The sequence below is a fragment of the Eriocheir sinensis genome, chromosome 70 (genome assembly GCF_024679095.1).
Source record: "Eriocheir sinensis breed Jianghai 21 chromosome 70, ASM2467909v1, whole genome shotgun sequence".
Taxonomy (NCBI): domain Eukaryota; kingdom Metazoa; phylum Arthropoda; class Malacostraca; order Decapoda; family Varunidae; genus Eriocheir; species Eriocheir sinensis.
The window spans coordinates 3005496-3016967 of NC_066578.1; the positions used below are offsets into that span (position 1 = coordinate 3005496).

At 41.1% G+C, this 11472-nt stretch overlaps 1 long non-coding RNA gene across 1 annotated transcript; it reads right to left on the reverse strand.

Annotated features, from left to right (window-relative positions):
• Positions 1–3937: 3937 nt before the first annotated feature.
• On the reverse strand, positions 3938–6167 carry LOC126988744 (uncharacterized). The gene is made up of 2 exons (XR_007742510.1): positions 5756–6167; positions 3938–5595 (listed from the first exon to the last, which is right to left on the reverse strand). It is a non-coding gene; the product is annotated as an uncharacterized LOC126988744 (long non-coding RNA).
• Positions 6168–11472: the final 5305 nt, after the last annotated feature.

Below are 11472 nucleotides of genomic sequence, written 5' to 3' on the forward strand. Positions count from 1 at the left end.
TATGACCCTGGTGGTAGTCTGACAAAGCTTCTACAGTACTTTGAATACGAGAAAAACAAACCTTATGAGAACGCTTTTAGTCTGTTTTGGCCTTTGGAAACACACATGACAAGGCTTTCATAGGGGTTGTAGGTCTTTCCATAAGGGGTAGTTTTATGACCCTGATGGTAGTCTGACAAAGCTTCTATAGTACTTTGAATACGAGAAAAACAAACCTTATGAGAACGCTTTTAGTCTGTTTTGGCCTTTGGAAACACATATGACAAGGCTTTCATAGGAGTTGTGGGTCTTTCCATGAGGGGTAGTTTTATGACCCTGGTGGTAGTCTGACAAAGCTTCTATAGTACTTTGAATACGAGAAAAACAAACCTTATAACGCTTTTAGTCTGTTTTGGCCTTTGGAAACACATATGACAAGGCTTTCATAGGAGTTGTGGGTCTTTCCATGAGGGGTAGTTTTATGACCCTGGTGGTAGTCTGACAAAGCTTCTACAGTACTTTGAATACGAGAAAAACAAACCTTATAACGCTTTTAGTCTGTTTTGGCCTTTGGAAACACATATGACAAGGCTTTCATAGGAGTTGTGGGTCTTTCCATGAGGGGTAGTTTTATGACCCTGGTGGTAGTATGACAAAGCTTCTATAGTACCATGAATTCGAGAAAAAAACAAACCTTATGAGAATGCTATTAGTCTCCTTTTGTGGCCTTTGGAAGTGAGTTGATGTGAGTGCGAGGCGGAAGCGTAAGCGAACACAGACCTTTAAAACTGTGCCCTTTATGGCTTTGCGTTATTGCCTGTCTCTTCTCTTCCTGCCTCAGGTCAAATCCACAAGTGTATGGTTAGGTTAGGTTAGGTTAGGTTTGGGTTACCGTCTCTTCCGTCCTCAGTTCAGTCCCACAAGAGTATGGTTAGGTTAGGTTAAGTTAGGTAGTATGGTTAGGTTAAGTTAGATAGTATGGTTAGGTTAGGTTAAGTTAGGTAGTATGGTTAGGTTAGGTTAGATAGTATGGTTAGGTTAGGTTAGATAGTATGGTTAGATTAGGTTATGGTTAGGTTACCGTCTCTTCCGTCTTCAGTTCAATCCCTCAAGAGTATGGTTAGGTTAGGTTAAGTTAAGTAGTATGGTTAGGTTAGGTTAGGTTAGGTAGTATGGTTAGGTTAGGTTATGGTTAGGTTACCGTCTCTTCCGTCCTCAGTTCAGTCCCACAAGAGTATGGTTAGGTTAGGTTAGGTTAGGTTAATAGAATGATTAGGTCAGGTTAGGTTAGGTTAATAGTATGACTAGGTTAGGTTAGTTAAATAGTATGGCTTTTATTTTCTTAACTCTCGACTGTTGCTGAGTGACACGTAAGCAGCCATTGGTCTTGGGTCTGGTTCTGCAATCTCTCTCTCTCTCTCTCTCTCTCTCTCTCTCTCTCTCTCTCTCTCTCTTTTTTTCTTTCTTTCCTTTCTCGTTTTTTTTCTTTTTTCTTTGTTTTTTACTTTTGTTCTTTATTTTCTCTCTCTCTCTCTCTCTCTCTCTCTCTCTCTCTCTCTCTCTCTCTCTCTCTCTCTCTCTCTCTCTCTCAGTATAGTGGTAGTTTTTATTTTTATTTTCTTATTTTCACTTAGATTTTATTACTTTTATTTTCTATTCATTTATTTATTTATTTATTTATTTATTTATTTATTTTTTTTTTTTTTTTGTGTGTGTGTGTGTGTGTTGAAATGGCGTCAAAAACCATTATCTGCAACCCTCGAATTCAGTATTGTATCATTTATTTTGTCCTGTTTATCCAGCTTCCTCTCCTTTCATCCCCTTTTATTTCCTATTCATCCTCTTCCCACACCCTTTCCTCTCCCCTCTTATCCCTCCTCCCCCCTCCCTCTTCCTCCCTTCCTCTCCCTCTCTCTCCCTGCGGAACGGAAATGTCAATGGCCTCAGGGATCGATTGTATTGATTATGCATGTTACGTATACTCGCTACATTGAAGCTCCGCCCTTTGCATCAGTGTCCCAGCATCCACGCGTGAGTCTTAAACGTTAACGCTGTCTTTGTCCTTTTCTGCTCTGTGTATTGTAACATTATTAAGACCAAAGGCAGAGTATGAAGTTGTATTTTTGATTGTGAAGTTTCGTTGCCTATATTTCCTCAGACTTTCATACCCGCGTGAGGCTTAAACGTTAACGCTGTCTTTGTCCTTTTCTGCTCTGTGTATTGTAACATTATTAAGACCAAAGGCAGAGTATGAAGTTGTATTTTTGATTTTGAAGTTTCGTTGCCTATATTTCCTCAGACTTTCATACCCGCGTGAGGCTTAAAACTAAGAAACTCGGGCCCTGATAACAAACTCCCATATACCAAAATACGTAAAAATAGACGTTCTTTAAAGTGAGACCAAGCTGAATACTGTCGCTATCGTATTAATGGCGTAAAATGTCAAATAAATTCCCTTGTCCTGCCTTATCTGCCTTATTTCGTACCGTTATTAAGTCCAAAGGCAGAATATGAAGCTGGAGTATTTAGTTTTGCTGTCTATATTTCCTCAGTCTTTCATATTAGCGTGAATCTCAAACGTTTCCCTTGTCCTGTCTTTTCTGCCTTCTGTCTCGTATCGCTGTTAAGACCAAAGGCAGAATATGAAGCTGGAGTATTGATTGTGAAGTTTTGCTGTCTATATTTCCTCAGTCTCATCCACGCATGAATCTCAAACGTTTCCCTTGTCCTGTCTTTTCTGCCTTCTGTCTCGTATCGTTATTAAGACCAAATGCAGAATATGAAGCTGGAGTATTGATTGTGAAGTTTTGCTGTCTATATTTCCTCAGTCTCATCCACGCGTGAATCTCAGACGTTTCCCTTGTCCTGTCTTTTCTGCTATCTGTATCGTAACATTATTAAGTCCAAAGGCATAATATGAAGCTGGATTATTGATTGTGAAGTTTTGTTGCTTATATTTCCTCCGTCTTTCATATTCGCGTGAATCTCAAACGTTTCCCTTGTCCTGTCTTTTCTGCCTGCTGTCTCGTATCGCTATTAAGTCCAAATGCAGAATATGAAGCTGGAGTATTGATTGTTTAGTTTTGCTGTCTATATTTCCTCAGTCTTTCATATTAGCGTGAATCTCAAACGTTTCCCTTGTCCTGTCTTTTCTGCCTGCTGTCTCGTAACATTATTAAGTCCAAATGCAGAATATGAAGCTGGAATATTGATTGTGAAGTTTTGCTGTCTATATTTCCTCAGTCTCATCCACGCGTGAATCTCAAACGTTTCCCTTGTCCTGTCTTTTCTGCCTGCTGTCTCGTATCGCTGTTAAGTCCAAAGGCAGAATATGAAGCTGGAGTATTGATTGTTTAGTTTTGCTGTCTATATCACCTCCGTCTTTCATAAGCGGGTGAATCTCAAACGTAAACTATTCTTTGTCCTTTTCTGCCTGCTGTCTCGTATCGCTATTAAGACCAAATGCAGAATATGAAGCTGGAATATTGATTGTGAAGTTTTCCTGTCTATATTTCCTCCGTCTTTCATAAGCGGGTGAATCTCAAACGTAAACTATTCTTTGTCCTTTTCTGCTATCTGTATCGTATCGTTATTAACACCAAAGGCATAATATGAAGCTGGATTATTGATTGTGAAGTTTTGTTGCCTGTATTTCCTCAGTCTTTCATCCACGCGTGAATCTCAAATGTAAACTATTCTTTGTCCTTTTCTGCTATCTGTATCGTATCGTTATTAACACCAAAGGCAGAATATGAAACTATTATTGATTATTAAGTTTTGTTGAGTATATATAAATAAAAGCGATTAAGCTCTAAGGTAATCGTTCACATTTCCTCAAGCTATTAAGCAGTGTTAGGATTGCTTGACTAAATGAAATCACACATCAAAAGTAAGATTAAAAAATGGCTGATTCGTCTGATTAGTTAAGATAAGAAGCTTGACGCAATCTCGCTAAAATTTGTCTCTCTCTCTCTCTCTCTCTCTCTCTCTCTCTCTCTCTCTCTCTCTCTCTCTCTCTCTCTCTCTCTCTCTCTCTCTCTCTCTCTCTCATTTTTTCTCTTTTCGTCTTTCTTTCTCGTTTTTGTTTTTTGTTTTTTCTTGTTTCTTTTCCTCTATTACTGTATTCTACTTCCCTTCTATTGTTATGTTATTCTCCATCGTTTGTATTTTGCTAACTAACGCTCTCTTGCCTCTGTTCCTGACACACACACACACACACACACACACACACACACACACACACCCCTTTTACTTTAACTTCTATAACTGTATTCTGCTTCCCTTCTATTGTTATGTTATTCTCCATCGTTTGTATTTTGCTAACTAACCCTCTCTTGCCCCTGTTCCTGACACACACACACACACACACACACACACATTGCATAACGCTCCCGATAACGATTATATACTTCCGAAGGTCACGCCGCTATCATACTCAGAGCAACGTCACGGTCGGCATTTCCTCTCAACATGCTTTTAGCTGTCTACTTGTCTGTGATTTTAAAAGGTGGTGTTATTTAACGTCCAAGGCTCCCGTTAAGACCGTATCTCAAGGCCACAGAGGAGATTAACCAGGTTTTAATGAGTGATTTTCTTGTTCATTTTGTAGAAGTCTGGTAAAGCTATTATTAGCCTCACAAAATCCATATTCTCAAACGTTTCGGCCTCCTATTAAGACTACTTCCCAAGGCCACAGATGCGATTAACCAGGTTTTCATGGGTGGGTAATTTTCCTCTTCATGGTGTAGAAAGCAGGAAAAACTATTATTAGCCTCACAAAATCCATATTCTCAAACGTTTCGGCCTCCTATTAAGACTACTTCCCAAGGCCACAGGGGAGATTAACCAGGTTTTCATGGGTGGGTAATTTTCCTGTTCATTGTGTAGAAGTCTGGAAAAACTATTATTAGCCTCACAAAATCCTTATTCTCAAACGTTTCGGCCTCCTATTAAGACTACTTCCCAAGGCTACAGATGCGATTAACCAGGTTTTCATGGGTGGGTAATTTTCCTGTTCATTGTGTAGAAGTCTGGAAAAACTATTATTAGCCTCACAAAATCCTTATTCTCAAACGTTTCGGCCTCCTATTAAGACTATTTCCCAAGGCCACAGGGGAGATTAACCGGGTTTTCATGGGTGGGTAATTTTCCTGTTCATGGTGCAGAAGTCAGGTAAAACTATCACTTGGATCACAAAACACGCCATGGAAATCCCAGGAACTTTTACGAGATGCCATAGAGAGGTATAACCACTTCTTTTATAGGTGCAAAGTCATTTAAAACTATAACTAGGATCACATAAGGGTCAATGGACATCCCAGCACCTTCTACATTCAGGCTTTCATGGGTGTTTTTTTTTCTCGTTCATGGTTTAAAGTCATGTTAAACTATCACTAGGATCACAAAACAGTCAATGGACATCCCAGCATCTTCTACATTCAGGCTTCCATGGGTGTTTTTTTTTCCCGTTCATGGTTTAAAGTCGTGTAAAACTATCACTAGGATCACAAAACAGTCAGTGGACATCCCAGCATCTTCTACATTCGGGCTTTCACGCTGCCGAGTCGGGTAAAACTATCACTAGGATCACAAAACAGTCAATGGACATCCCAGCATCTACATTCAGGCTTTCACGCTGCCAAGTCGGGTAAAACTATCACAAGGATCTTAAAACAGTCCATGAAAATCCCAGCACTTCTACATTCGGGCTTTCACGCTGCCAAGTCGTGTAAAACTATCACTAAGATCTTAAAACAGTCCATGAAAATCCCAGCACTTCTACATTCGGGCTTTCACGCTGCCGAGTCGGGTAAAACTATCACTAGGATCTTAAAACAGTCCATGAAAATCCCAGCACTTCTACGACGAGAGGCTTTTGAAACAGGAGAACTGAGGTGCCGATGCGGTTAGGAATACGGGTTTAGGCTAGTGTGGCAACAGTGCAACGGAGGGATGGATTAGGCGCTTTGGTGATAGGCTAAATAAGGGATCCAAGCTTGTGTTGACACCTTGGGAAGACTTGTTACCAGATACAGAGACTACCTTCCACTCCTTTCTTTCTTGTTTTCTTCTTTTTTTACTTGTTTTCTTTTCCGTCTTTTTCTTCTCCTTGTTCTTCTGTCTTTCTCCTATTCTTTTTTTTTGTTCTTCGTCATTTTCTCATTTTTCTGCTTCTTTATCATTTTCTTCTTCTTCGTCTTCTTCTTCTTTTCCTTTCACTTCTATTGGTCTATTCTGTTATTTCTCTTCTTCTTCTTCTTTTGCTTTCACTCTATAAGTCTTTTCTGTTATTTTTCTATCTTATTTTATTCTTATTTCCTTATTTTATTCTCATTCATATTCCAAATCATTCATAATAGGCTAACTTATTCTCCCTCACCCCACACACACACACACACACACACACACACACACACACACACACACACACACTTTCCCTTCCTTTCCTTTTCTTTGCGTTAGTCACTTCTATATATGTTTTCTGCGTCCCTAATTTTATCTCTACTTTTCATTGCCTAAACACACACACACACACACACACACACACGCACACACACGGATGGCGTCACCTTGGCACTGTTTCCCGGAGGTGCTTCATGGCCGGTCCAGTGAGAGGTAGTGAGTGCCAGGCGGTGGTGGGGTGGGGGTTCCCTGAGTCATGACCTCGTCCCCCCCCTACCCCTCCCTTCCTCCCTCCAGTGCCTCTTGCTCAATCACTCCACTGTTGCCACTTCCACCACAACTGTTGCCATTTTTTTCCTCTTTAATGATTACTGTTATTATTTGGGGTTGTGTGTGTGTGTGCGTGTGTGTGTTTTGTCATCATCAATATCACTTTTTTTTTTCCATTTAACTATTGCTACTATTGTCATTATTATTCTGGGTAGTGTTTTCTCTCTCTCTCTCTCTCTCTCTCTCTCTCTCTCTCTCTCTCTCTCTCTCTCTCTCTCTCTCTCTTATCTATCTATGTCTATCTATTTATCTACCTTTTCCTCGATCTATCTATCTATATCTATCTGTCTGTATATTTATCTACCTTTTCCTCTCTCTCTCTCTCTCTCTCTCTCTCTCTCTCTCTCTCTCTCTCTCTCTCTCTCTCTCTCTCTCGTACCCAGGAATGTTTCAATGACTCACTAACTAAACTTAACAATATTCTAAGCAACAGCAGAGTTACAAAATTCATGAACCGGTGACACCCAGAAATAGCTTTTAGAGTAACCTTATTTTTGTCTAAACTTTCTTTCATTAGTTTCTTTATGGTTGAAGTTTATGAACCGACAATAACCGCGAATACCTTTTATGAGTAAGTGTATTTGTGAGACTTAAACCTTTTCATTAGTTGCTTTATTGCTTGCCTCCTCCTCCTCCTCCTCCTCCTCTTCCTCCCTTTTTTTTTCCTGTGTGTGTGTGTGTGTGTGTGTGTGTGTGTGTGTGTGTGTGTGTGTGTGTTGGGACTAATGTGCAACCTCTCAGTCTTTTTGGGGTCATATGTAATAATAATAATGTTGGAATTTTCTTTATTTCATTTATTTTTTTTAGTAATGCAATCGTGGGAACTGCTGTGTCATCTATAAGTCTTTGTTGGCATCTGTAAAAGTAGTCGTTATGTTGATTTTTTTTGTAAGTTTCTAGGAATGCAGTTATGATCTTTTGTTTCCCTTGCCCAGTGACTATGTATTATCTCACTAATCCATCATTTTTATTTTATTTATTTATTATTATTTTTTTTTACAACAGAGGAGTCAGTTCAAAGGCATAAAAAAAGGAAACAAATCTCTATCTGTATATGTATCTACCTCTGTATCTACTTCTATCTATATCTATTTCCATCTATCTATACCTATATCTTGTTTTCTACCTCTCACATAGACACTCACTTCCATTCCACTCCCTAAGCTTGCATATGAATAGCTATCCTCTTCTTAGTATCCCTTCACTCTTCCCTTGCTGTTGTTTTGCTTTGGATCAGATGCAATCACTTAACGCCAATGTGGTCATGTTTCCCTTATACTGAAATACGCCATCCCTCCTTCCTTACCCTTGCGTAGCGTGGAGATGCATAGTTTTCCTTTACTTTCCATCAATTCATACTTACTTTGCTGTTGTTTATGTTGGATCAGCCGCAGTCACTTAAAACGTTGATGTGGTTATGTTTCCTTTGTGCTGAAATACGCCATCCCTCCTTCCTTACCCTAGCGTGGAGATGTATAGTTTTTCTTTACTTTCTATCCCTTCAGATTTACCTTCCTTGTTTATGTTGGGTCAGCCATAGTAACGTTTTTTAAGGGCCTCATCCTTGTCGGTACTGTTAAACGTTTCCTCCCCTTACATCAACTCTTTTCAAAGGCCAAAAAGGTGATCAGTCGGGTTCTTATGAGTAGTATTTTAGGTTCATGGTACAGAAGAAGGCTCAAACTATCACTAGGGTCATTAGGTTACCCCTGGGAATGCCTACAACTTCTACGAAAGCCTTGTTAAATATGTGTGCTTGGGCGAGGCAATGTTTAAAAAGTACAACCCTTAGTGCGCCCATACACCATGCTGCCTCGACCTCCCTGTTTTCCTTACCCCTTACCCTTTCTTTCTACTTCTCTCTTTTTCTCTATATCTGTATTTTCATCTACCTATACCTATTTATCTTCAGGGGGCTTCGTGGTGCAGTGGTTAGCACACTCGGCTCACAATCGAGAGAGCCCGAGTTAGATTCCCGGGCGGAGTGGAAAAAATTGGGCGGCTTTTCCGATACCCTACGCCCCTGTCCACCAGGTATTAATCGAGGGTTGTGTCCCGTCTCCTGGGGTCTGTTCCTTTCTCCTATAACTCCTTCCCCTTCTGTCTCTCCGGCATATGACCACAGATGTTGCGCCGACTAAACCAAACTTTCCAACCTATTTGTCTTGTTTTCTACCTCTCACATACACTGAACCAAGCACTGTCACGTGTCCCAAGGCCCTCATTCCTAGTGCAGTCTGCGCCATGCTGTCTATCTCCATTTTCCTTACCATTAGCCTTTCTTTTCTCCTCAACACTTCCTCTGTTGTAGCTTTGAATCAGGCGCTGTCACGTATCTCAAGGCTCTCAATCCTAGTGCAGTCTGCGCCATGCTGCCTCGTCTCATCCTAAGGCCCGGCACATGGCTCACGGTCCCCGCCTCTCGTACCCACGCAAGGGGCAGGAGGGGGCGGCGGCGTGGCCCTGTCGGATCAATAGGGAGAATAGCGAGGCCAGGGGGCGCTGTGCCGGGGCCGGGCCACTAATGCGGGGTCTGCCGCCGCCGCCGCTACCTCCAGGGAGCCGGCCGGAACCCTTCGCGGAGAAATAGGTCACTGGTGTCAGAACGCTGCTGCCGCCATGTTTGTTGTTGTTGATGGTTTTGATGGTGTTGAAGATGAGGTACTTTAGTTGTTGATGATCGTGATGGTGTACTTCCTGTTGTTGTTGTTGTTGATGGTGTTGAAGATGAGGTACTTTAGTTGTTGATGATCGTGATGGTGTACTTCCTGTTGTTTGTTGATGGCGTTGAAGATGAGGTACTTTTGTTGTTGATGGTGTACTTCCTGTTGTTGTTGTTGTTGCTGCTGTTGTTGTTGTTGTTGTTATTATCCCTAAACTGAACTATACTTCTCTTCCTCTTCTTTCTCCTTTAACTTTCCCTTTTTCTCATTTTCTCGTTCTTGGGGTTGGTTAGGTTAAGTTTGTTGTTGTTGTTGTTGTTATCTATAAACTGAACTATACTTCTCTTCCTCTTCTTTCTCCTTTAACTTTCCCTTTTTCTCATTTTCTCGTTCTTGGGGTTGGTTAGGTTAAGTTTGTTGTTGTTGTTGTTGTTGTTGTTGTTGTTGTTATCCCTAAACTGAACTATACTCCTCTTCCTCTTCTTTCTCCTTTAACTTTCCCTTTTTCTCATTTTCTCGTTCTTGGGGTTGGTTAGGGTAAGTGTCCTTGTTGTTGTTGTTGTTGTTGTTATCTATAAACTGAACTATACTTTCTCTTCCTCTTTTTTCTCCTTTAATTCTCCCTTTTTCTCATTTTCTTCTTAGGGTTGGTTAGGTTAAGTTTGTCCTTGTTAGTGTCGTTGTTGTTGTTATTTCTCTGACCTATACTTTTCCTCCTTTTTTTTCCCTTTTTCTTTCCTTTTATTCATAGGTTAGGTCAAGGTGTCTCCTTGTTAGTGTTGTTGTTGATGTTATTGATGGTAATGTACTTCCTATTACTGTTGTTGTTGTTGTCGTTATGGTACTCCCTTCTCTCCCTCCAATTCGTCCCGTGTTTAATTGTAATGGCTGTCATCAACTCCGTGTGTGTGTGTGTGTGTGTGTGTGTGTGTGTGTGTGTGTGTGTGTGTGTGTGTGTGTGTGTGTGTGTGGTAGTTGATGACACCCGTCCCTTAAATTGCGGCACATTGTTACTGGTATGCACGAGAGAGAGAGAGTGTGTTCATTGCGTAATTTCAGTGAATGGTGATGATTGTGACCCTGACTAGTTTGCCTGCTTGCTTCTCTCTCTCTCTCTCTCTCTCTCTCTCTCTCTCTCTCTCTCTCTCTCTCTCTCTCGTTCGTGATCAAGACGTTACTTTGGCTTTTCCATCTCTCTCTCTCTCTCTCTCTCTCTCTCTCTCTCTCTCTCTCTCTCTCTCTCTCTCTCTCTCTCTCTCTCTCTCTCTCTCTCTTACATTGTCTTCCCCATCTTCCAACACACACACACACACACACACACACACACACACACACACACACACACAACACACACCTTGCCTTTGTTATATTTTAGGTTAAGTCTTTTCATAACTTTTTTCTTAATTAACAACGTCTAACTTTTTTCTATCATCCTTTTATCTCATTGTTTTTCTTTTCTTTTCTTCTGCTTCTATTTCCTTTCTCTTTCTTTGTCTCAGTGTTTGTCTTTTATTCTCTCTCTCTCTCTCTCTCTCTCTCTCTCTCTCTCTCTCTCTCTCTCTCTCTCTCTCTCTCTCTCTCTCTCTCATCAATACTCTATGGAAGATTGACAACATATGAATTCGGCAAAGGGGAGAGAGAGAGAGGCAGGGGCGTAAGAGGCACTATATAATACTTCTCTAACTCCTGTAACATCATCCCATCTCAAGCTAAAGCAACGGAGATTAGCACAGAGGCCACGCGTAGCTCTGGCTTGTATCCCCAAACTCTACCTTATACCTCTACCATATCCTTCCCTCTCCTTCCCTTCCCATTTGCATTCCCACACTCTCCGTCGTTTATCAGCTGACGTTCCCTCCTCCTCCTCCTCCTCCTCCTCTCAGTCTTCCCTTTCCTCCACCTCCACGTCGTCACTTTCCCCGACACACACACACACACACACACACGTTCCATAACCCATCCCTTCCCTAAGCAACTGCCGTTCTCTTGCTACCTACAGTTAAGCTACAAGGCCGTTCTCTACCTTTCCTTCCTTCCTTCCTTTCTCCCTCTCCTTCCTTCTTTCCTTCCTTCCTTCTTTTCTACTTAGGTGTGGTTT